General features: G+C 38.0%; 1 pseudogene; it reads right to left on the reverse strand.

The window, feature by feature from the left end:
* Nucleotides 1-1701: 1701 nt before the first annotated feature.
* LOC135715334 (uncharacterized) lies at nt 1702-23804 on the reverse strand (annotated as a pseudogene).
* Between the last annotated feature and the right edge of the window lie 540 nt (nt 23805-24344).

A 24344-nucleotide genomic window follows, 5' to 3' on the forward strand; every position in this document is an offset into this window, starting at 1 on the left:
ATGAGTTCGTGTATTTGGGCTCACTGGTGACCGCCGAAAATGATACCAGCAGAGAAATTCAAAGACGCATTATGGCAGGGAATCGTGCCTACTTTGGACTCCGGAGGACGCTCCGGTCGAATAAAATTCGCCGCCGCACGAAGTTGACTGTCTACAAGACGCTGATTAGACCGGTGGTCCTTTACGGCCACGAGACCTGGACTATGCTCGTGGAGGACCAACGCGCCCTTGGTGTTTTCGAACGGAAGGTGTTGCGTACCATCTACGGTGGAGTGCAGATGGATGACGGAACGTGGAGGAGGCGAATGAACCACGATTTGCACCAGCTGCTGGGAGAACCATCCATCGTCCACATTGCAAAAATTGGGCGACTACGGTGGGCTGGGCACGTCGTAAGAATGCCGCACGACGACCCAGTGAAAATGGTTCTAGAAAGCGACCCAACAGGAACAAGAAGAAGAGGCGCGCAGCGGGCAAGGTGGATCGACCAAGTAGAAGGTGACCTGCGGACCCTTCGCAGACTACGAGGCTGGCGAACTGTGGCCATGGATCGAGTAGAGTGGAGACGACTTCTTCGGACAGCAGAGGACAACAAGGCCTTAGCCTGATTGGTAAGGTAAGTAAGACATAATAACAATAATTATTTTCATGATATTAAAACTTTGAGTCAGACAACCTAATGTTCCAGTTAGGGATATTTTGGCTAGACGCGATCTGGAGTTTATGAAACTCATATATGTTTACTTTAAGAATAGTAACCTTAGATTGTAAGTTTGATTAATCTTGTGTTTAGTTTATATTTTGTACGTGTGTTTTTTTTTATTTTTTCAATGTTTGTTTTCAAGATGAATAGAAATAATTTCATGTTTTAGAAAATCGTAATAAATATTTTTATCGTAAACCACATTTCAAACCTGCTTCTCCCTTTTCCCATCCAAAAAATTGTAAATCTCCACTAACCTCGAGATAACCGCGAGTACTCGGTCCAGTTCGTTAAACTTTATATATAAGACAGTAATAATGTATAGCGAAATTGATAACTAGGCTCTGTTCGCCGGCGCCGGTGGTGTAGTGGTAAGCGTGACTGCTTTCTCACCCCAATGGGTCTGGGTTCAATCCCAGCCGAGGTCGGTAGGATTTGTCTGAGGCATAAAAATCTCTGGTCACGTCAAGAAAAGGAAAGTCAAGCCATTGGTCCATGGTGTTTGATTGAATGGGTGCGATATCGTACGCAGGTGTGGAAGCAGCCTTCCTGCACATTCGATTACCGCAATAGATGGCAATCGATGTCCGCGGTGATTGGCACTAGATTGCGGAACAGAGACCGACGTTAAATAAAGGAAACTAGGCTCGGTAAAGTTTATTAAATTGAGCATGCATGGAGGCGAACCAGCTTCAGGCTAAAATCCTCCATATTAAAGACAAATCAATTGAGCCTGTACAAATAAAGTAATTAATAAAAAAAATTGAGTCATAAAACAGTCGATCTTATTTTGCTACTGGCGTCATATTAATATTCTTTCCATTTTTAGACACTACTTTTAATCGAAAAGGTGAATATTTTTTTTCATTTCAATGTTTCAGAAATTTTTATTTTTCTTTATTTTGATGATAGGTATTTTGTACTTTGTACATGATCGACAGATTTTATAGACTTATGTAATATAAATACCATAAATGCTTGAAATGTGGACCCATAAATTAATCAATTTGTGTACGGATTTTACATTTAGAACTAAACTGCAATGATCGATCGTTTATTTTTATGCACATATTTACACATTGAAGAATTGTGTCGTAGACTCGCATTACTTTAATAATATCTGTTAGGTCATATGAATAAATATTATGACATAACTTTTTTGAGTGCATTTGTTGGCCAGCAATGTTAACAATATTATTTTGATCACATAAAATTTCTACTATGGCGTAGAAATTTTCGTTTATGTAAACCCAAGAATCATCATATTTGTGTGCATGGCATGTTTGTTTGGTACATACATTCAAACTTTTAGAACACATTTTACCATGGATGCTAAACGATCTTTCGACTACGTCTGCATAAACATAAGATTATCATTTAAGATATATAATCCTTTTGGATCGTACTGAACAGAGCTTTTCTGATTTGACCATAAAGATTTAATCCAATTTTTCACATCTGGATTTAAATCAAAATAGTTGCGGTGGCATAACTTGTCATTATAATATTTTTTCTTTCGATTTGCTCAAGTGGACTTTTATTGCCAGTTCGGAACCCGAGGATCATTCCGTTTCCTAGAAAAGATCTATTACAATATCTATAATGTTATTGCATAGTTAAGAAGTTACCTGACTCATATGGGAATAACGAAAAATTGTATAAGGCTCCAAATTTGAAAACAGCTTCCATGATGTGTCCCGTCAAATGAACACTATACGACATGTTATATTTACCATATAGTGTTTCAAATTGCTGAAGAAACATGTTCAAGTCCATTTCGCATGAATTTATCGTGACTTCGTTCAATTTTGGGTCTAATAACTGGTGAATTGCTGATGATAGCAACATGACATGGCCAAGAAATTGTTTTGGTTAAATATCAGTAACAGCCGGATTTAAATAATGGAGAAGAACAGCTTCCCACTCATTCGCCTTGTATTTCTTATATTCCTTCAACTGTCAACTGGATATCTAGGAAAAACACTAGGCGGTCTAAAACTCAACATTCTCTTTTCAATTTCTTAGGCTAAAGATGTGCGTCTAAAGGCCGGCGCACAATAGATACGTTTTCGGGTTTTTTGACAGATAATGCATGGGTTAACTGACAAAAAAACCTTAAAACGTATGTATTGTGCGCCGGCCTTAACTTTAAAAACTGTCGCATTAATGGCCCTTCACTCATATTCAACTTCTATTCAATTTTCATACTGCCGTACTCTAACGGAACTATCCACCTACTCTCTTATAAAAGATCATTCTCTAGCTAATAAATTATCACACTAAAGCTTCATGTTAGCATTTCCAACCAACTCTGAGGTTTTTTAAACCTGCATGTTAGTATAACAATTGAAATCTTAAAACTAAATCTTATCTAAGTGTAAAGGGAATTAACCGTTGCAATTGAAGATGGCAACATAGGCTCCACCAAGACGATCATTTCTATAAATGAAATAATTTGCGTCCCTCTTAACCTTATGGTCAGGTTAAAGGAACGTTTCAGTTATATCGGCAATATGCACGTTATGAACTCTTAAAAAGTTAAATATCTCGTCTTCATTTTCTTTAAGAGATCGAGCGTTCCAATTAAAAATATTTAATGATTTAAAATAACTGAATTTCAAAGTCATGACAATATTGTTCGCAAATTTTACTCCAGTTTGAATAGCATCAAACATGGAGTTAGATTTAAGCAAATCAGCAATCATGTCAATTAATGATTTCTGTAAAAATTCCATTTTAGGAGCAGTAATGCCATAGAGGTAACTCTAAGACTAGAAGGTCCCGGAATAACGTGCTCAAATTTTTGGCTCAGCTCTGGTACTATCTTCGGTCCCAAGCTAATCGATTCACCCCTTGAAACATAGGAAAAACCAATAACCCCTCATTTTATCTGTCAAACTTTCAAAGCGAATCAAAACAAACATTGCGTAGTACTAGAATTTCGACTAGAATGGGGTACGTTAATTGTTTGCTTGGGACCAATAGGCTAGTCAAGTAGTGAGCCAATTTAAAATCGTTAGTTTCGTATTGATTGTTGGTAATGCTTCCAAGGTCAAAATTTTCTAAATTTCCGTTAGAATTACGTTGGTTAGAATTTTTTTTCTACCCGGTGCAATAGCAGCATAGGTAGCTCCATTAACTCGCTGAACATTGTTAGCAGCGAGGGGAGCAGGTATAGATGAAAAATTTGAAGCAGGGGTGATATTTGTACCTACGGGTACTAATGTAGAATTTGTTCCTCGCTGACCGTTGTTAACAGCAGAGGAATTTGTACCTGATCGGGAACGTGGGGCGTTTTCTACCTGTAGCTTAGAACGAGATTGTAGGATCGCTTTGCGAGTCTTACATACCCCAACATTGGATTTGTGATTTTCATCACAATTTGAACATTTAGATTTCTTAGGATCTTCCTTCACAGGACAGTCGTCCTTTGCGTGAGAGGAATCACCACAATTCATGCATTTAGCAGGCATGTAGCAATTTTTAGTTCCGTGACCCCATCCCTGGCACTTACGGCACTGGGTGAGGTTTTGGAAATTTCCTCCAGTCTTCCTGAAGTGTTCCCACTTCACTCGGACATGGAGCATAAGGCTAGCTTTTTCTAAGGCCTTATACCCCGTTCATATTACAACCTATATCACGTAATATAGGCTGTCTTGCAATGAGCACTCATACATAGGATTTCCAGTGAAAACTAGATGTATGAGTGCTCATTGCAAGATATCGTATATCACGTGATATACGCTGTAATGTGAACGGGGTATTAAGGTTGTTTAGTTCACTAGACTTGAAGTGAACTAAATAAAAATCATTAGAAATCCCGTTGCGTGAATCGCCAGGACGGGATTTCATTTTCATTTTGATTACTTGAAGTGGCATAACTCCAAGTAATTTTGCCAGTTCATCTTTGATCTGATCCAGGGATTCACCACAACCTTGAACACACGTTCAATTTTGGTGTTGTAAGTAAAAAAATTGTGCTGCTTCTCAGTAAGATACTTGAGAAGACATTTAAATCCGTCCAAGGTTTCAGCCAACACACGGAATTCACCCCGACGTCCAATTTGTAGTGAAAACTTAACATTCACGAAGTTCAAAAGTTCCATGCGAAGAGCATGGAAATCGGAAGTGGTTATCACAATAGGGGGAATCTTTTCCTTCTTGGCATTAAGCCGGAAAAGATTACTAGAATTTTTCCTGGATAATGGATCATTCTCATCATCCGTGAGCAAATCAAATTGATTGCTCAAATTAATTTCATCAGACCCTAAATTAATTTCATCAGAGTTTGGCCTTTTCTTTTCGCTTAGGCACCATGGCGGCAGTAAATTTTTATCCAAATCGACTTCCAAGCAGATTACTATAAGAATCTGAAGGATCGAAGAGGAATTTTCCAAATCAATATCCAAGGTGGATTACCTCGGGTAGGGTCCAAACAAGGATCGAAGAGGAATGAGAGTTGAACAAGGTAGAAATTTTACAGGTTGAGCACTGAAAAGTGTTGTTTAATTTGTTGTAGCTTTAGGTAGTAGTAACACTTCCTTCAGCAAAAAGCAAATAGATCCAGGCACGGGGGAGTTAGTTCCTTGCTTTTTGTGGCGATCGTTGTATCTGCAAAGCTGAGTGCTTCTAAAGCGTTATGAACTGTAATTTTTTGTTTGGATAAATCTTGATACAAAATATCTATTTCATCCTGACTAAGTATTTTCTCATTTAGAATTCCTGATTTTGCTAAAGATATGCTATCGACTATTTGTTCAAGTTTTTCTGAAAGATATTTTAGGTTAAGATAAATATTGATCGAATAGATCTCTAATGATCTTGAATTTGAAAGTTCTATTGCATTTTGTTTTGTATACAAGTTCTTTCATCTGTAAATTAAGTGCTCTGTTTATTCTAATTTGTTGGTTATTATTCGTTACAAGATCGTTGATCGAGGAGTTTATAATTTTCTAGTCATTTGCATCAGGACTCCCTGCTATGAATTTCCAGCCGGTTCCAAGATTATTCAAACGTTTGTATCATCTGGAAGGTGCCAAACTTTTAAGTGATGTATGTGTTCAAATTTTTGTGTTATAAGACTGGTGTATTGATTTACCTTCAACTGTTCAAATTGAGTTTGCAGATTTTCTACGTGTGTTTTCAAAGAGGTAACTTTGAAATGATGAATATAACAACGAGATGAATTTTGAATTCTAGCTGTACCTGAGTCAAAAACAATTATAAGGAGATGATCTATTCTTCTAACATCTATATTTTGACCTATTAACTTGTTTAATCTTATTTATCTTAAATCGTATTTTGTGTTTGAGTCTTTGATCCTTTTTCTGTTTTTCCGTAATATTTTTGAAAACTTTTTCAATTAAATCTGGAGTTCGTGGGGAAGGAAGTATGACTTCATAGGGGGTATGGTTTGTGGAACTATGGGTGCAGGAATTGTATTAAATGATAGGAATAATAGGTCGATAATTGATTTTTCAGGATTTTCATGTTTAGTCGATTGCGGCTCTTGAATCAATGGGTTTTATCTGCGCAAATTTTGAAAACTTGTTGACATAGGTTAGGAAATGGTTATTTTCAAGGAATAGTATATCGATGTGAGCTATTTTGAAGGGAGCGTTTGGGTTTGGGGTTTCCTGGATAGGGTATTTAATTGGTTTTCTGTCGTATTTGCTTTCATTGCAAATTTGACAGTTGACTATGAAATCTTTTAACCTTGGAAAATAGATTTTTTTAGTATCTGCAGTTTGTTTTCCTCCACACATCTTCGAGAAGGTTTTGTGAAAAACGATTTTTTCTTGAACTTTTCCCATGATCTCCTCAGTCGTCAACAATCCGTTTACTTTAGTTGGGTTAAAGTGTGTTTTTAATACCTGCAATACAAAGTTTTCATTAATATCATTCAACATAACAGTTATTCTAGTGCACAAATCAAACGGTTACCTTGTCTCGACCCTTTTTTTATCACAACCTGATGGCAAAATACATTCAAGGGGGCTTCTGTAGAAACTATGAAAAAGTCATCGCTCGTGTCAGCGGAATGTTGCGTGCCTGTCATTGATAAAACAATTCGGCTTAAAGCATCGGCAACCACGTTTGCCTTTCCCGGTTTGTACACGATCTCATAGTCGTTCTCTTCTAGATATGCTTTCCACCTCTTCAATTTTTCCTTTCTGTTCTTTGGGGATAAAGTAAAAGTCAAGGTGGTCAGTTAAAACCAGCACCATATAAATAATTCCTGAAAACTTGCAATGACCAAAATATAGCCAACATTTCTTTCTCTGGCACGAAATATTTCTCCTCTGTTAATTACAACGTTCGAGAAGCAAAATTAATCGGTTTATGAATCCCAAAAATTCGATATCGGAATGCAAAAATTCACATTTGTCAAGTTGAATCTTGAGATTTGCGTCATTTAGTGTTTTTAATATTGTTTTCAAATTTTTCAAGTGTTCGGCTAATGTTCAACCAAACACAATGACGTCATCTATGAACACATAGCATATTTTGCCTATGTGGTTCCTCAATACGTCATCTATTGCTCTTTGCAAGACGCAGGGGCGTTTTTTTAATCCAAATGGCATTCGGGTGAATTCGTACTTCCCATTATTGATCGAAAAGGCTGTTTTTTTTTTGATATCCTTTTCCCTCATTTTTATCTGGTGGAAACCAGAAGCGAAATCAAGGGTTGTAAAATATTTTTGACCCTTGAGTAGGTCCAACACATAATTAATCTCAGGCATATTTAGGATACCATCCGTAGTGTGAATAGTACACTCAATGTTAGTTGAACATGTCAACTTTCCACTAGGTCCATGGAAAACTTCCTTAGTGGCGTCGAGCACTGACTTCATTTGAGTCTGTTCTTCTTCAGACAAGTGAGATGTTCGAAAAATGCTATTTGACGAACGATCCGTTTGACAATATTAATAAGGTGCGATAACAAGCTTTTCATTACCAGTGTGTAATGCCAATGTCTTGTTGAAAAAGTCAATCTTTACATTTAGTGCATTCAATATTCCTGTTCCAATAATTCCATGAAAAAATGGATAATATTTATGGAGCAAGAAATTAGCAGAGAAATTTATTTTTGGATAAAATAAAATTAATATCAATGGCAGAAGTTGCATCAAAGCTACCATTAGCACTAGTAATGCTGCGGGCATTAAAATCGTATGGTTTTGAATGTTTGTAGGACCAAGCAAGTTTTGGGTTAATCAAATTTATGTTTGCCCCGGTATCAATCAAAAAGGGTAACAGCCATTAGTCGTTTTTAAGTTGATGTAGGGCAAAACTGGCCTCACCAACTTGGGCTCCAATCTAAAAACTTTGTCGCAAAAGACGTGGAAGGGATCTGCTTATGTGCTGTTTGTATTTCTGGTTGTGGATGATTTGTTTGAGTTTGAGGTTCTGCTGGTGGGATAGGTGGTTATTCTGATAGGAGTCATAACTATAATCATGTTCATAACGAGTGTTCAATAAAAATGAGAATGATTTCAGTGCTGTCCAGCGCTCTTGTGAGAGCATCGCGACTAAGTTGTGTCGTACGGCTGGCCAGGGCCCCTTCTCCAATGTTCATTGACGTTTTTTGAAGAATAAACATAATTTTTTTTTTTGTTTCCTTTGGTTTGTTTTTTTCGTCGATCTTGTTTTCCGTGCCGAGACCAATGCTACCGACGTGCCAGGAAGGCAGCTCCCACACCTGGACCCTACCTACCGACCCATCAACTCATGAACCGGGGACCAACGGCTTTACTTCCCATCCGAAGGAAGGCGTGATCAGAGATGTTATGCCTCAGAACATCCCGGCGGCGCTGACTGGGATTGAACCCAGGCCTGCTGGGTGAGAGGTAATCACGCTTACCACTACACCAATAATTGGATAAACATTATGTTTTTAATAAAAAATACTGAATTCGTTGAAAAAAAATTTTTTTTTACTGGCTATTATAGTATATATATATAATATAATATGACTGAAAAAAAAATCTCATTTTTTATTGAACACCCGTTAATCGTAAAAAAATTCTGGTTGGTCGTCATAATTGTAATCAAATGTATTTATCGGATGGGCATGTCTTTTAAAATAAGGCATTTGATTTGAAGGTGGAAATGGCCATTTAAGGTCCATTGATGGTCGATTGCCGTAATTTACATTGCGGGACCGCATGCTGTGGTCAATATCCATAAGTTCCGGTCTCGGTTGAGGCTTCGGATTCCATTGTCTAGGAGGTGTTTGAAACGGGTTTTGGGAATATGGAATCGGCGTGAATTGTTGCCAGTTAAAAATAGGCTGTTGTTGGTATGTGAATCCTCTAGGAGCTTGAAGCGTTGGGGGTGGAGATAATCTTGGAAGTGGCTTAGGTGTTAGGGTTAAAAGTTTTAAGAAGTTGGCACAGAGTTTTTCTAATCCTCTGATAAATGCGTCTACTGCTTTCTCCCTGAAATAATCAATATAGGAGTTCGCCTGTATTTGTGCAATAGATCACTCTCGAAAAATAACTGCCTAAACTTTCGTTTGCAGACTTCTTGATTTAAGTGAGTTCGAAATCTAAAGTCTTTAGGTCTCGCTTATCTCTGTGATAGATAAGCAATGTGCTCTTTATCTGTGCCCAATTGTGCACGATGTTGTTGGCGTTTAAAATATCGGCGGCTTCTCCTCTGATTTTTAGCTCAATTTGTGCATTTTTTGCGCCGGCATCTCAGTACGTTCCGAGGACACCTTCCACACCGGTTAACCAACTTAATAATTCCGTTGGTTTACCATCAAATATTTGCATATCTTTTATAAAATCTGGCAATTTTCCGAGGTCAACAAATTGCTTAATTGTCAGTGGTGGAACCAGGCATGGAAAATCATTTGCATTCATTTTATACATTCATTTACATTCATTTGCCTCTTACTTTTTTCATCAACAGCATTCAACAAAAGGATGCATAGAGCTTTTGTAGGTTAGCTACAAGTTTTGTCATAACTCAAATCTGTATCTCTTATGCATGACAAACTAGAGCGGGCAGAACTTGTTACTGTTTTCAGTGAATATAAAATACATTCACTGAAAAACAGTAGTGGCTTCTGTTCGCTCTGCTTCGTCATTATCGTCTGCTTGTTAACAAAAGTTGTAGCTAATGACAAAACCTACAAAAGCTCTATACATTATTTTGTGGAATGCTGTTGAAGAAAAAAGTTAGAGGCAAATGAATGTAAATGAATGCACGAAATGAGTGACACGCTCCATAGAGGAAGAAAATATCGAAGATCACGACACTTTGCAGAACGAAACAAATTCGGAACATGGATCAGGGGTAAATAGTTTTGATAATAGTTTTATGAATGACAGGTTACCATCAACTTCTTCACCTAGTCTTCAGACCAGTACAGAAATTTTGGTATATTGCCAAAATGTTAACCGCATGAGAAGCGCCGGTAAAATGAATGAAATCAACAAAAATATATTAAGTTCTACTTACTCTGTCATAATGGCTAATGAAACAAGTTGGGATGATAGTGTGAGAAGTGAAGAAGTTTTTGGTAACAATTATAATGTTTATAGAGACGACCGCAATTTTCAATGGTCTGGAAAAAAATCGGGAGGTGGAGTATTAATAGCGATTTCGACCAAATTGAATTCTGAAATAATTATGGCAAGTAGCAAATGAAACTCATGTCTTTGCTTCGGTATACTTTCCTCCGAACAATGCTCATAAGGACACGTATGATAAGTTTTTTGGAAAAGCGGAAGAAATTTTGTCTAGTTTACCCCCTGAAGTAAAAGTACATGTATATGGGGACTTTAACCAACGCAATGTTGACTTTATTTCTGATGTGGACAATGAAACATCTTACTTCCAGTCGTTGGGGAAAATGAAACACTCCATTTCATTTTTGACAAAATTGCACATTTAGGACTTAATCAAAATAACCATGTGAAAAATCAACAAAATTGTTATTTAGACCTTTTATTAACAAATACTTATGAAGATTTCTGTGTGACTGAATCGTTAAGTCCCATATGGAGAAATGAAATGTTTCACACAGCAATAGAATATTCTTTATTCGTTCACATAAATGAAAGAACCAACGACTGCGAATTTGATGAAATCTTTGATTACAATTCAGCAAATTATGATAACATCAGAAATAGATTGAACATTGTCGATTGGCAAGCAATATTAAGAACTGCAGGAAATGTTGAATGTGCAGTTGACGTATTCTACAATGTGTTGCTTGAAATAATACTTGAAGAAGTGCCAACTAGAAGAAGAAGACGTCAGAGTCATGCAAAACATCCGGTTTGGTACAACAGGGAACTGAAAAATTAAAAAAAACAAAAGCAAAAAGCGCTCAAATTTTATAAAAAATATAATAGTGAATAAGCTTTGGCATACTATTTAGACATTTGCGATCAGTTAAATTTGGCCGTGAATATGGCATTTGAGGAGTATAATTTAAAAACTGAACTTGAAATAAAATCTTGTCCTAGGAAATTCTTCAATTATGTGAAAACCAAATTGAAATCTGATAATTTTCCATCAAAGATGCATTTGGACGATAGGGTAGGTGAGAACTCGGATGATATATGCAATTTGTTTGCAAATTTCTTCCAAGAAATCTATACTACGTTTTCAGAAGAGGACCGTGACCGTGAATATTTTGAATCTTATCCAGAATTTTCAAGTGACATCAGCGTAAGTCAAATCAAGGTTCATGATATCTTAAAGGGTTTAAACAATTTAGATGCATCTAAAGGTCCTGGCCCTGACGGTGTTCCGCCAGTTTTTATGAAAGCTTTAGCAACTGAACTTACTGCTCCATTATTTTGGATTTTCAATATGTCACTGGAATCCGGAAACTTCCCTAAAATATGGAAAAACTCGTTTTTAGTGCCTATCTTTAAATCTGGCAAAAAATCCGACATACGTAATTATCGTGGTATAGCTATTATCTCTTGCATTCCGAAACTTTTCGAGGCGATTGTGAATGAAAAACTCTTTCTTCAAATTAAAAACAGAATAACTACTATGCAACATGGCTTCTTTAAAGGCCGTTCAACAACTACGAATTTGCTCGAATTAGTTAATTATTCCTTGAATGCAATGGATAACGGAAACCATGTAGAAGTGTTGTATACAGATTTCAGCAAAGCGTTTGATCGAATTGACGTACCTATGCTTCTTTTTAAACTTCAAAAAATGGGAATTCATTACGCACTCCTCAAGTGGCTTGAATCATATTTAACTGACTGCCATCAAATAGTAAAATACAAAGGAAAGACATCAAATCCCGTTGATGTCACTTCTGGAGTTCCTCAAGGCTCCCATTTAGGACCGCTCAATGACATATCTTTCATTATTAAGAAATTGAAAGTTTTAATCTATGCTGACGACATTAAACTTTTTTTTGGAAATAAAAGATGCCAAAGACATCATCACATTCAAAGAGGAAATACAGATATTCCATACTTGGTGCCAAAAAAGCCTGCTACAATTAAATATAAAAAAAAAGTAACTCAATTACCATTAGTAGAAAACGAACCCTACCCTACTTTAGGAAACCATATCGTAGAAAAGTGTGATAGAGTCAGGGATCTAGGTGTTATTTTGGACTCAAAACTTTCACCGATCATTATAACACATTTATTAACAGAGCTAACAACATGCTTGGTTTCATAAAACGTTTCTGCTACAACTTTCACGATCCGTATACGATAAAAATATTGTACATTGCTTATGTAAGATCGATATTAGAATATTGCAGCATAGTTTGGTCTCCTTTTTCAATAAAACACGAAGAAAGAATAGAGTCCGTTCAAAAGCAGTTTCTATTGTATGCACTCCGCAAGTTAGGTTGGACTGTATTTCCTCTGCCATCTTACACAGCTCATAAATATCCAAACATTAAAAGAGCGTCGTGAATTTGCTATGATTTCTTTCGTAAACGATATCGTATCTCATCGAATTGATTCAATAGAACTATTGTCATCCTTAAATTTATATACACCATCTAGGCATTTCCGAAATAGAAATATATTTGCTACAAATCGTCACCGTACGAATTATGCCAAATTTGGACCCTTGAACCAAATGATGGATACATATAGTAAGCACTGCGATAACATTGACTTTACAATGACAAAAACCAAATTAAAGCAATATTTTAATTACTCGCATAACGTCAGCTAGAAGTAATGTTTTAACTTGTTCTCAAGACATATTATAAAAAAATATAAACAAAGACAAAATTGTAAACATAGCTGTTAAGACAACAATTGTAAAACGGTCTACACTGATTGACGACAAATAAATAAATAAATAAATAAATAAATGCAAATTTTCCATGCCTGGGTGGGACCACTGGTGCAGGATTTGGCACAGGGATGGGTACTGGGTTTGCCATAACGTTGCCGAAGTAAATATTTAATCTTCTCTTCTTTCGACTAATTTTGTTCGTCTGAAATCAATGTTAGAAGATAAATAACAAGGGTACACTCACGTCACTATTCGTTTGGAAAATTTCAGTTGCTTATAAATTAACTGCCAGAAAAATCGTTTTTGAAATTTCGCTTGCTTCGTTTAGAAAAGTTCATTTACTTAAAAATCAATTTGTCAGAAAATTGTTTAGAGAGTTTCACTTGCTTATCACTAATTAATTAACATAAAAATCCGAAAAATCAGTTGTTTTCAAAGATATATTAAACATAGAAGTAGCTTAATAAGGGACCGTGTCCCGGGTATGGCAAACATTGATCGTTGGTCTTTTGGTGGCTGTCCTCTTTAAACGGGGGATCTACGAGCAGGCACTTTTGGATTTTCCGTTTTGCTGCAGCACTCCGGGCCAGCGGTGCCGATCGGGTATCGATGTCCTCAGTGCCTCGCAGCTCGCTTTGTGATATTAAGGCCTGGCTCTTTGAACCAGGAACACTGCACTTTGGTTCGTTGAACCAAACTGTTTCACTTTTTGTAAAATTTTTGTTGCACTGAATTTTTTACTAGGAGTTTTGCTCTTCCACTATCACTTTATACTGTTCCCGTCCAAGAGGATCTCGCCAGAGCCTCCAGTTAAGGTTTCACGGATGTGATAGCCTTTTTAAAAAATTAAAACTTATCTACTCGCTAGTCTAAATCGAACTGAACACTTATTCAATAACCAAATTTAACCACAGTTCATACTGCTCATGAACTTTTTCGCCTCCGCTGCTCCACGTCGAAACTGCCAAGTCGCTCCGGTCGTTGCAATCCGTCCCAATACGACAACATTAATTACTGTCCCCGTTCGGTTGGCTCTGTTGCTGACTAACGCCCCGTAACGTGGGTAGATCGCCTTTTCGGGGTACGTTACGGGATGATCTACCACCGATTCCTAGTCCTGACTTCTTCAAACTAGGGGAACAGGATTTTTCAGTAATCGAAGGAACATATCTTAGTCCTTGTTACTTTTTATGTCTTGTTGATAGTGATAAGTCCTCCAAAAAAATAAAATAAAATAATAGCACTTAAGGCAAAACATATAAATAGAACTATTGTACACTGATGCACGGACAGAAAATTGTTTGCATTGAACCAAAAAAAAACTTTAGTTGTATTTATACAAACAATACCGGTTGAAATTATATTGCATTTTGTTGTTTCAATAATGCTTAGTGATATAAATTAAAATAGGATTATTTTTGTTTTAACACTCCGAATACGGTGGGTAAAAACTTTACGCCGACTACGAAGCCTCCGAAAAACGTGTAACGGCAAGTTTGCAATGGCATAACATAGCCATTTCTTAATGAATTTCAGAAATTGTGGTACCTTTAGAATTCCTAGGGTCTGCAGATTATTTTAATTGTAAAAATATTGCAAATAGAGTCGTCTACTTTTTTAAAAAGCGAAAAGAGTTGTTACACGTTTTTTGAAAGGTGTGTTTGTAGGGTTTTGCAAGTGGCGCAAGATATGTAATTTAGATTAATGGGCACAAATGTTCACAATTAGCCAGAATACAGTCATGGTTTCAATCTATGGATCCTGGAGACAACGGAACGGTCCTCGAAAAATCCGGAACATCCGTAAAATGGTCAATCCATGAACCTGATCCTAGAGCTCTGCGGTTTTTTTTGAAAACATTAGGAACTGTGATATAAAAAATATTTGGGGTCGTGACACAAACATGTACATGGATGGCCATGGGACCGTCCTCAGGAAGATCCGGAACATCCTTAAAAGTGGACAATCCATGAAACTGGTCCTAGAGCTCCGCATTTTTTTTAACATTAGGATCTGTGATATAAGAATGAATTTGGGTCATGGACCCAGATGACCATCGGAAGATCCGGAACAACCGTAAAAGTAGTAAATCCACACATTTCGAACTGTGATGAAAGAAATAATTTGGGGTTGTGATGTAAACATGAACCTGAATGTCCATAGGACCGTCCTCAGGAAGATCCGGAACATCCGTAAAAGTGGTCAATCAATGAAACTGATCCTAGAGTTCCGCAGTTTTTTTTTTCCAAAAAACATTAGGAATTGTGATATAAGATAGAATTTGTGGTCGTGACAAAAATATTGGATCTGGATGGCCATAGGACCGTCCTCCGGATGATACGGAAAATCCGTAAAAGTGATCCAGTGGTTTCTTATTTCACATTGTTTAAAAAATAACTGCAGAGCTCTAGAATCAGTTTAATAGTATGACAAATTTATGGTTGTTGCGGATCTTTCGGAGGACATCCCCATGGCCATCCGGATTCATGTTTATGTCACGACCCTAAATTCTATCTAAAATCGCAGTTCCTAGAGTTTTCGGAAAAAAAAAACACGTTTTTTTTTGCAGTTTCATGGATGATCCACTTTTACGGATGATCCGGATCTTTTGGAGGACGGTCCAATGGCCATCCAGGTTCATGTTGATGTCTCGACCCTAAAATCTTTCATATATCACAGTTCAAAGTGTTTTCGACAAAACTACGGAGCTCTAAAAACAGTATCAAGGATGGACCACTTTTACGGATCTTCCAGAGGACTGTCCCATGGTCATTCGGGTCCATGTTTATGTTAAGACCCCAAATTCATTCTAATATCACAGTTCCACGGTTTTTCCGTTCTTGGATCATTTTTATGACTTCCTTGCTTATAATTTCGGTCTAGGCCTTGTTGTCCGCTTCTCTCCGAAGAAGTCGTCTCCACTCTACTCGATCCATGGCCACACTTCGCCAGCCTCGTAGTCTGCGAAGGGTCCGCAGGTCGCCTTCTACTTGGTCGATCCACCTTGCCCACTGCGCGCTTCTTCTTCTTGTTCCTGTTGGGGCGCTTTCGAGAACCTTTTTCACTGGGTCGTCGTGCAGCATTCTTACGACGTGCCCAGGCTACCGTAGTCGCCCAATTTTCGCAATGTGGACGATGGGTGGTTCTCCCAGCAGCTTGTGTAATTCGTGGTTCATTCGCCTCCTCCACGTCGTCATCCATCTGCACTGCACCGTAGATGGTACGCAACACCTTCCTTTCGAAAACACCAAGGGTGCGTTTGTCCTCCACGAGTATAGTCCAGGTCTCGTGGCCGTAGAAGACCACCGGTCTTATCAGCGTCTTGTAGATAGTCAGTTGACGTGCGGCGGCGAATTTATTCGACCGGAGTGTCCTACGGAGTCAAAAGTAGGCACGATTCCCGATGATGCGTCTTTGAATTTCTCTGCTGGTATCATTTTCGGCGGTCGCCAGTGAGTCCAAATACACGAACTCATCGACCACCTCGAACCTCTGTAGGCGGCGCTCAGCATTGTGATCGTGTGGTAGCTGCAGCAATCCAACTTGTCGCCCTTTTTGTAGATTGGGTATATGACACCTTCCATGCATTCCTCCGGTAATATCTCTTCCTCCCAAATCTTGGCAATTACCCAGTGCTTCACCACCGTATTTTAATAGCTCACTTGGTTGTTGATCAACACCTGTTGCTTTGTTGTTCTTCAGCCGACCAATCTCCTCCTCAACCTCTTGAATATCAGGGGTTGGTAGCCTGTCGTCTTCCAAGGTCTGTTGCCGTACAACCGTCGTTTTCTGCTGCATCACCGTTGAGGTGCTCGTCATAGTAATGCTTCCACCTCTCAATTTTATGGAGTGACCATTTTACGGATGTTTTTGATCTTCCGGATGACTGATGGCTATCTAGGTACATGTTTATGTTACGACCACAAATTCATTCTTATATCACAATTCCTAATGTTTTTTGGAAAAAAAAACTGCGGAGCTTTAGGATCAGTTTCTTTGATTGACCTCTTTTACTGATGTTCTGGACTTACCAGAGGATGGCCCCATGGCCATTTGGGTCCATGTTTATGTCATGACCCCAAATTCTTTCTTATATCGCAGTACCACATGCTTTCGAAAAAACCGTAGAACTCTAGGATCAGTTTCGATGTTCTAGATCTTGCGGTGGACGGTCCCATGGCCTTCTAGGTACATGTTGATATGACGACCGCAAATTAATTTATATATGACATTTCCAAGTGTTTTCGAAAAAACCGTGGAGCTCTAGGATCAGCTCCATACATTGACCACATTTACGAATTTTGCGGATCTTCCGGAGGACGGTCCAATGGCCATCTGGGTCCATGTTTATGTCACGATCCCAAATACATTTTAATATCACAGTTCCTAACGTTTTCAAGAAAACCACGGAGCTCTAGGATCAGTTTCGTAAATTTTTCACTTTCACGAATGTTCCGGATCTTCCGGAGGACGGTCGCATGGCCATCAAGGTCCATGTTTATGTCACGACCCCAAATTCATTCTATCATCTCAGTTCTTAGTGTTTTAAAAAAACTGCGGAGCTCTAGGATCAGTTTCATGGATTGACCACTTTTACGGATGTTCCGGATCTTCCTGAGGACGGTCCTATGGCCATCCATGTACATGTTTGTGTCACGACCCCAAATATTTTTTATATCACAGTTCCTAATGTTTTCAAAAAAACCGCAGAGCTCTAGGATCAGGTTCATGGATTGACCATTTTACAGATGTTCCGGATTTCCAGGATCCATAGATAGAAACCACGACTGTATTCTGGCTAATTGTGAACATTTGTGCCCATTAATCTAAATTACATATCTTGCACCACTTGCAAAACCCTACAAACACACCTTTCAAAAAACGTGTAACAACTCTTTTCGCTTTTTAAAAAAGTAGACGACTCTATTTGCAATATTTTTACAATGAAAACAATCTGCAGACCCTAGGAATTCTAAAGGAACCACAATTTCTGAAATTCATTAAGAAATGGCTATGTTATGCCGTTGCAAACTTGCCGTTACACGTTTTTCGGAGGCATCGTATTCGGAGTGTTAATAAACCACTTTTTAACTGCAACTATTGTAAAAATAACAATATTCTCCAGGGGGCGACCCCGGCGTAGTGGTTAACATTCATACCTCTCACGCCAAAGTCACGAGTTCAAATCTCACCCCCGGACAAGTCACGAATGACCCAAGTGTTAAAGTGACCATAATAAAAAAAAAAAAAAAAAAAAAACAATATTCTATTATTTATATTATATTAAGCCAGCAATAGTTAATTTAAATTTAGCATTTATTTCCCCAGGCCATGAATGCAAAAATAACCGCTCCCTCGTTTTCACCCGGACAAAAATGTAAACAATAACAAAACTTTTCTCGTTTGATTTAGCTTTTTTCCACGTTCCGAATTTCAGGAAATAAGTGCAAGATTTCCGAAAATCTTGAGACTTGAGGTAGGTAAGTGTGCTGCAGTTCAAACTGCAGTTGCTAAATCAATTTTTCTGTTTTGTCCTTGATTTTTTTCCGTCGATCTTGTTTTCCGTACTGAGTACCAATGATCCCGACGCCAGGAAGACAGCTCCCACACCTGGACCCTACATATCGACCCATCAACTCATGAACCGGAGACCAACGGCTTTACTTCTCTTCCGAAGGAAGGCGTGATCAGTGATTTTATGCCTCAGAAAGTCAATTGCAATTCTGTTTGTTGCAAAAAGAAAACAAAACATTAAAAAAATCGACATTATTTATGTATCAATAAAAATATTTTTATTTCTACTGCGTGAATTGTCAAACTTCATAAAATAAATTTGATTGAATCAACAAGAAATCTCTTTTAAAAACAAACATATATTTGTTGTAGACCCAGCTGCCAAATTTAACAGCTTACGTCAAAAGCTCTTGTAAATTCGAAAAGATTTTATTTTTTATTTAACAATCCATGGGTTTTAAGGAACAACAATACTGGATTGTTGAAACAATAATGATTTCTTTCTGCAGCCAAAACAAAATGAAATTCTTATTGATTTTACGTCAAATATTATTGCGTTTAAAATATTTTTTTGTGCGTGTGACTCTTCCTGATAACGTTTCGTTCCTCTTAACAATGTGTGGACAACTAGATTCGTTATTAAATTTTGTGAAACTTTTAATAACATATAGAACATAAAACAGTAATCAGCACTTTTCTTTAAGATAACTAAGACGAAACAAAACATCCAATATCCATAAAGCTTATTTTAAAATACCGCCAATTGTAAATTCCACGCTTTCGACTATACCATCAAGCTCTTCAATTCTCGTTCAGCAGTAAAAGCATGCGGAATAAAATTATCGTACTATTAGCGCTTCTTATTCGTTTTCCAGAGCATAGAGAGAGCAGCACACTGAGAATTCACTAATGAATTTTAGCCACAAGAAATCAGTATGAATTTCACTGATTTGCCTTATGAAAAATAATGTTGACAAAAAAATTATAAAACGCAGCAGACTAGAACCGAACGATGGATGATGAGATTATGAGGCCTGTGTGTAGACCACTCGTCTTTCAACTCTTGGGAAAATAAGATGGTTATAGGCGTACAATAGCTACCTCATGTTAGACGAAAATCATTCATAAATCACGCTTATGAAATTCATATGTGTCGTTCATAAGTCGAGCCTAATGAAATTCTTAAGTTTATTTACCTCAGTGTAGGTCTGATAATCGCAATGTTCGTGGTACGAGTCCCAGTAGGCAACCTTTTTATTCGACTTGATTAATTTCGCTCACTAATACCCTCCACATTTTCTTTCTCCATTTTCTTGCATTGGACCGCGGCTCGGTATATCACATCCTCCGTTCATGTAGTCTCCACTAACATCCTCCAATGATGACTGATGACTCCCACATAATTGTAAGCGAATCTTACATCCCCCGGTTGGGTGTATAGTATAGCATAGTATGGTAAAGTTGTCTAAACCTATATATAGACTGAACTCTTATCAGCATTTGTATGATAAACCAACCCAAGAGCTGTCAGAGACAAGCCCCCAAAGATAACGAATGAACCGTTTGTTTGTTTTTGCCAGTGAGTATTCAATAAAGTGTAGTGCTACTTCGTCATATGGGACCTATGTCCGTCACAAGCACTAAAAACAATGATGGCAAACAGCTGCATCCAAAATGTATGCATGACATTCAATGCTTACACTTAAATTACGACTGACGTAAATTCTACGAGGCAGCTGGCTTACGGATTTAATGCAGGTATGCTGAAGCGAAGAGAAGTATGACAAATTGATGCCGCATCGTACACACTTAGAAAATAATACCGAAGTCGGTTTAATTTTCTACCGAACTACATCGGTTACCAACAACGAACCGAAGAATTCGTGTAAAAATATGTTTTTAGGCGTATTTTCCGAGTCAAACCCAAATTTCGGTTAAATTTGACAGATAGGAATGAAGACTGAACCGAAAAGTACGGTAAAGTAGTGAAAACCGAGAAAACTCGGTAAACTGAACCGAATATTCGCTAAACTTTCTCAAACGTTAAACTCACAACTTCGGTTCAACTTCACGACGGAAATTTTAACCGAAACTCGGTTTTCAGCTAAACCAAATATCGTCAGCCATTTTTTCTCGCGGGTACGCGTTGTGTTTTTTTTTTCGCAAGACGTGTTTTTTCGTTAGTGTCACACGGTGAATTGATTTGAAAATGGAAAAACTTCTGGAGGAACTGCATGTTTGATTGAATTCCATGTAGAAGGCATTATCACGACGTGTGAGAAGTTTTTTGTTTCCCTCAAGGGGGTTAACCCTCTCTTTCCCCCCGCACAGCTGAGCCATAATTCTCAAGTTTGTTGTCAATAGTTAATACAAAGCATATTTATGCATTAAAACAACATCTGACAAATATAATATAAATCATGCATCTCATTAAAAAAAACTTGTTTTATTTCTGATTCGAAACATCGTAAGTTTTTGGATTTGAGCGCTGTCAAAAAGAAACGAATCCCGTGATTGCAACCGGTTAGTCGGTTTGTTTGACAGCGTTCGGTAATACTTGGGTAAACCGATGTTCGGTTATTCCTGCTTGAATTGACTTTTTGTCATCCGAGTTTTTTCGGTTAGTTTGACAGGTTGTGGGAAAAGAAACTTTAACGAACACTCGGTTGTTTCTTTTTGAACCGAGAAGACTACCGAGCGTTCAGCAGATAAAAACTCGGTTGAAATTGAACCGAGTTCGGTACTATTTTCTAAGTGTGTATGTTTCAATATAAACGAGTAAGTTTTAACGGGTAATAACTAAAAAATTAGAACAGCTTCAACTGGAGATCTCAAGTTCGATTCCAGTTTCACTTCCATGGTTTTCTGTTTCTTTGTTTGTGATTCCCACTTCAATGTCATTGTTGACCGTACTATCAGCAAGCTCTTGTAGACCTTCTGGAAACTTCTTAACCTTTCACTCCGAATTATCACTTTTGCTCCATCTCTTACAACTATCGAGAATCTTTCAGCAGAAAATTCCGGGTCCGACTTACGCTTCTTCGGAATTGCGACTAAAACTGTATCCCCTACTTTAATCGTCGTCGAATCTTTAGCTCTTCTTTGGCTGTCTGCGTATTTTTTACTCTCAAATTTAGAAATTCCATCCTTCTCCTTAAGCCTCAAGTCTAATAGGCTGTATGGGGCTGCTGTTTTAAAGCTCAATAACGATCGCGCCTCCTCAACAACGTAAAACTTTTCTAAATAGACCGGTCTCATAGAAACATACAGTGAACAACACGGTGAACTTATTCTGAGCAATCTTGCCCCATATTCTCTTTTCAATAGTATTCACTTGAGCCCCGGAATCAATGAAAAAAAATTACACATTTCCCGGCTACTCGGCCAACAACATACCCTAATAAAAATTGTATGGTTAATTTGCTTAACGACGTGTTCTGGGTATCATCCAAACCATTTGTGGAATAGTTCAATGATTTGGGTTATCATTCGTTTATAGTTATTTTTTATTAGAGTAAGCATCTTCTTCTGTCGGTGGATCGAAAGCAGGTACAGCATTGTAGCAACAATCAATACGAAACTAACGATTTTAAATTGGCTCACTGCTTGACTAGCCTATTGGTCCCAAGCAAACGATTAACGTACCCCATTCTAGTCGAAATTCTAGTACTACACAATGTTTGTTTTAATTCGCTATCAAAGTTTGACAGATAAAATGAGGGGTTAGTGGATTTTTCTATGTTTCGAGGGGTGAATCGATTAGCTTGGGACCGAAGAGAGTACCAGAGCTGAGCCAAAAAGTTGAGCACGTTTCTTCGGGACCTTCTAGTCTTAGAGTTACCTCTAGGATTGTAGCTCGTTAGTATAATCGGTAGTTTAAGAAGATTCAACATAATCTTCTGCTAGATCCTGTAAACGTAAGGATAATTATAATTGAGTCATTGAATGTCATCCTTAAAAGCTCCCTTATCTCACATTCGTTAGCATCATTAAGGCCCAATGTTTTTTTTTGTATGATTGCAGCAAGGTGCGACATCGAACCAAATCGCTTCTTTCAGAAGATAATCGACCCTAACAACCATTCGAACTTATTTAAATTAAGCCGTCTGTGACCCCAAACATGGAAACCTTCTTAATGAGAATTTAAAATTGATTTACTCAAAATTTTAAACTTGAAAATATTTTATTCGCCTTGTCAAATTACAAACTAAATTCCAAATAAAATTTAAATGTGAGATAAGAAAGCCACGGAGATATTTCAAATTATTCCGGTTTAACATTGTCTTGTACCTTGCTTTCGTTGTTTTAACTGTTTTGCATAATCGCTGCAAGCTTCGACCTTGGCTCTTCCTCTCCCGGTTCATCGTGCGCTCGATTCTGGTTCATTCTTTGACGAGACAGGGCTGAACAGTTACGAGCTAGATGGCCGTGGCGGTTACAATTGTGGCACATCTTTTCCAGATTTGAGCAATCAGCAGATCCATGATACATGCTGGCACATTGCCAGCAAGTTCTTCTAGATGACCCTTGATAATTCGATTGTCCACGATGATACGCTCCTCTTCCTCGTCGAGTTCCCCGGAATCTTGGTCCTATTCCACGGCGAAACTGAGCTTGGAGGTCTATAGCTGATGATACTGCCGCTATTGTTGCGCTGTTTTGACGGTTAGCTTTTAATATGCGTCCTCGTTAAAATCTCCATCTCTCGGTATCGTACAATCGCGATCAAGCTATTCATATCACCTTGTTTGACCCAGTTGCGGTGGGCTAGAATGTGCAAACGACTATCGGTTGTTCCTTTTACAATAGTACGCACTATAGCCTCCATTTCTTCTTCGCTCTTGTAGTCACATAACTTAGCAGCGGCTGCCACTCGTCGTACGGAACGTATGTTAGACTCCCCTTTTAATTGCACAGTGTTCATAAACTTTCCTCGTTGACCGATGATGTAAGTCCTCGACCCGAAGTATCGATCCAATCGTGCAATCGTGTTGAAGAATGGATGGTTCTGTTCTTCCGGCATGTCTGTAGTGGACGATGTTCCCTGCATCACCTCCAATAGTTTCGATCCAGCTTTAGTTTTGAAGATGTCCATCTTAGCATGTTCATCGGTGGCATGGACTAGATTGAACGAGGCAGCAATGATTTCCTTCCAGTGCTCGTAGGCCTTCTTATCGATATCTGTCTCACCCTCTGATGGCTTGCATTCCGGAATATTAAAAGAACCGAGGGACATATGGTTAATTGTAGCAATTAGATACTCGTTTCCTGGTGCCTGACAATCGTCGGAAATAGCATTGCATCTGGCTTGATCGTTTTCTGTACTATTGAGCTCCATAGCGTGAAGCAACTGGTCTTTTTCAGACCTTATAATTGCCAATTCGTTTTTGACTGCTAACAGTTCATCCAATAGCCTCTTCTTTTAGATTTTGCTTTTTGATATCGGTTTCGCCCTGCAACAAGAAAGACACAATCTCAATAATTCTGTTTCGGCAATTAAGGGGAGGTTTACTTGGATTTGGCTGAAAAACAGTTGAACTTTGGAATTTTTTTTTTCAGGAGAATGAAAAGACATACGAACTTCCGGTTTCGATAATTATATTTGTCCACTATTCCTGAATACTTGAAAATTTTTTGAAGGTAAAAAAAACAAAATGGCGGCTCGCGTGGAGGAGTGTCAGTCAGGTTTTGCTGCAGAACTTCGAGTGCACACCCTCTGGTGGTGAACTGAAATGAATTTTTTTTATTGTGGTTAAAGTTGATAATATTCCCTATGGCTTATACCTAACAAGAACGAAATCCGACAAAAATTGACCAAATTATGGACATTTGAAAATTTAGTGCTTTTTTTACCCCTTTTTTCTCACTTTGACCTTGC

The sequence above is a fragment of the Ochlerotatus camptorhynchus genome, unplaced genomic scaffold (assembly GCF_037179485.1).
Source record: "Ochlerotatus camptorhynchus isolate MF236.1 unplaced genomic scaffold, CSIRO-AGI_Acam_v1.1 ptg000857l, whole genome shotgun sequence".
Classification (NCBI taxonomy): domain Eukaryota; kingdom Metazoa; phylum Arthropoda; class Insecta; order Diptera; family Culicidae; genus Ochlerotatus; species Ochlerotatus camptorhynchus.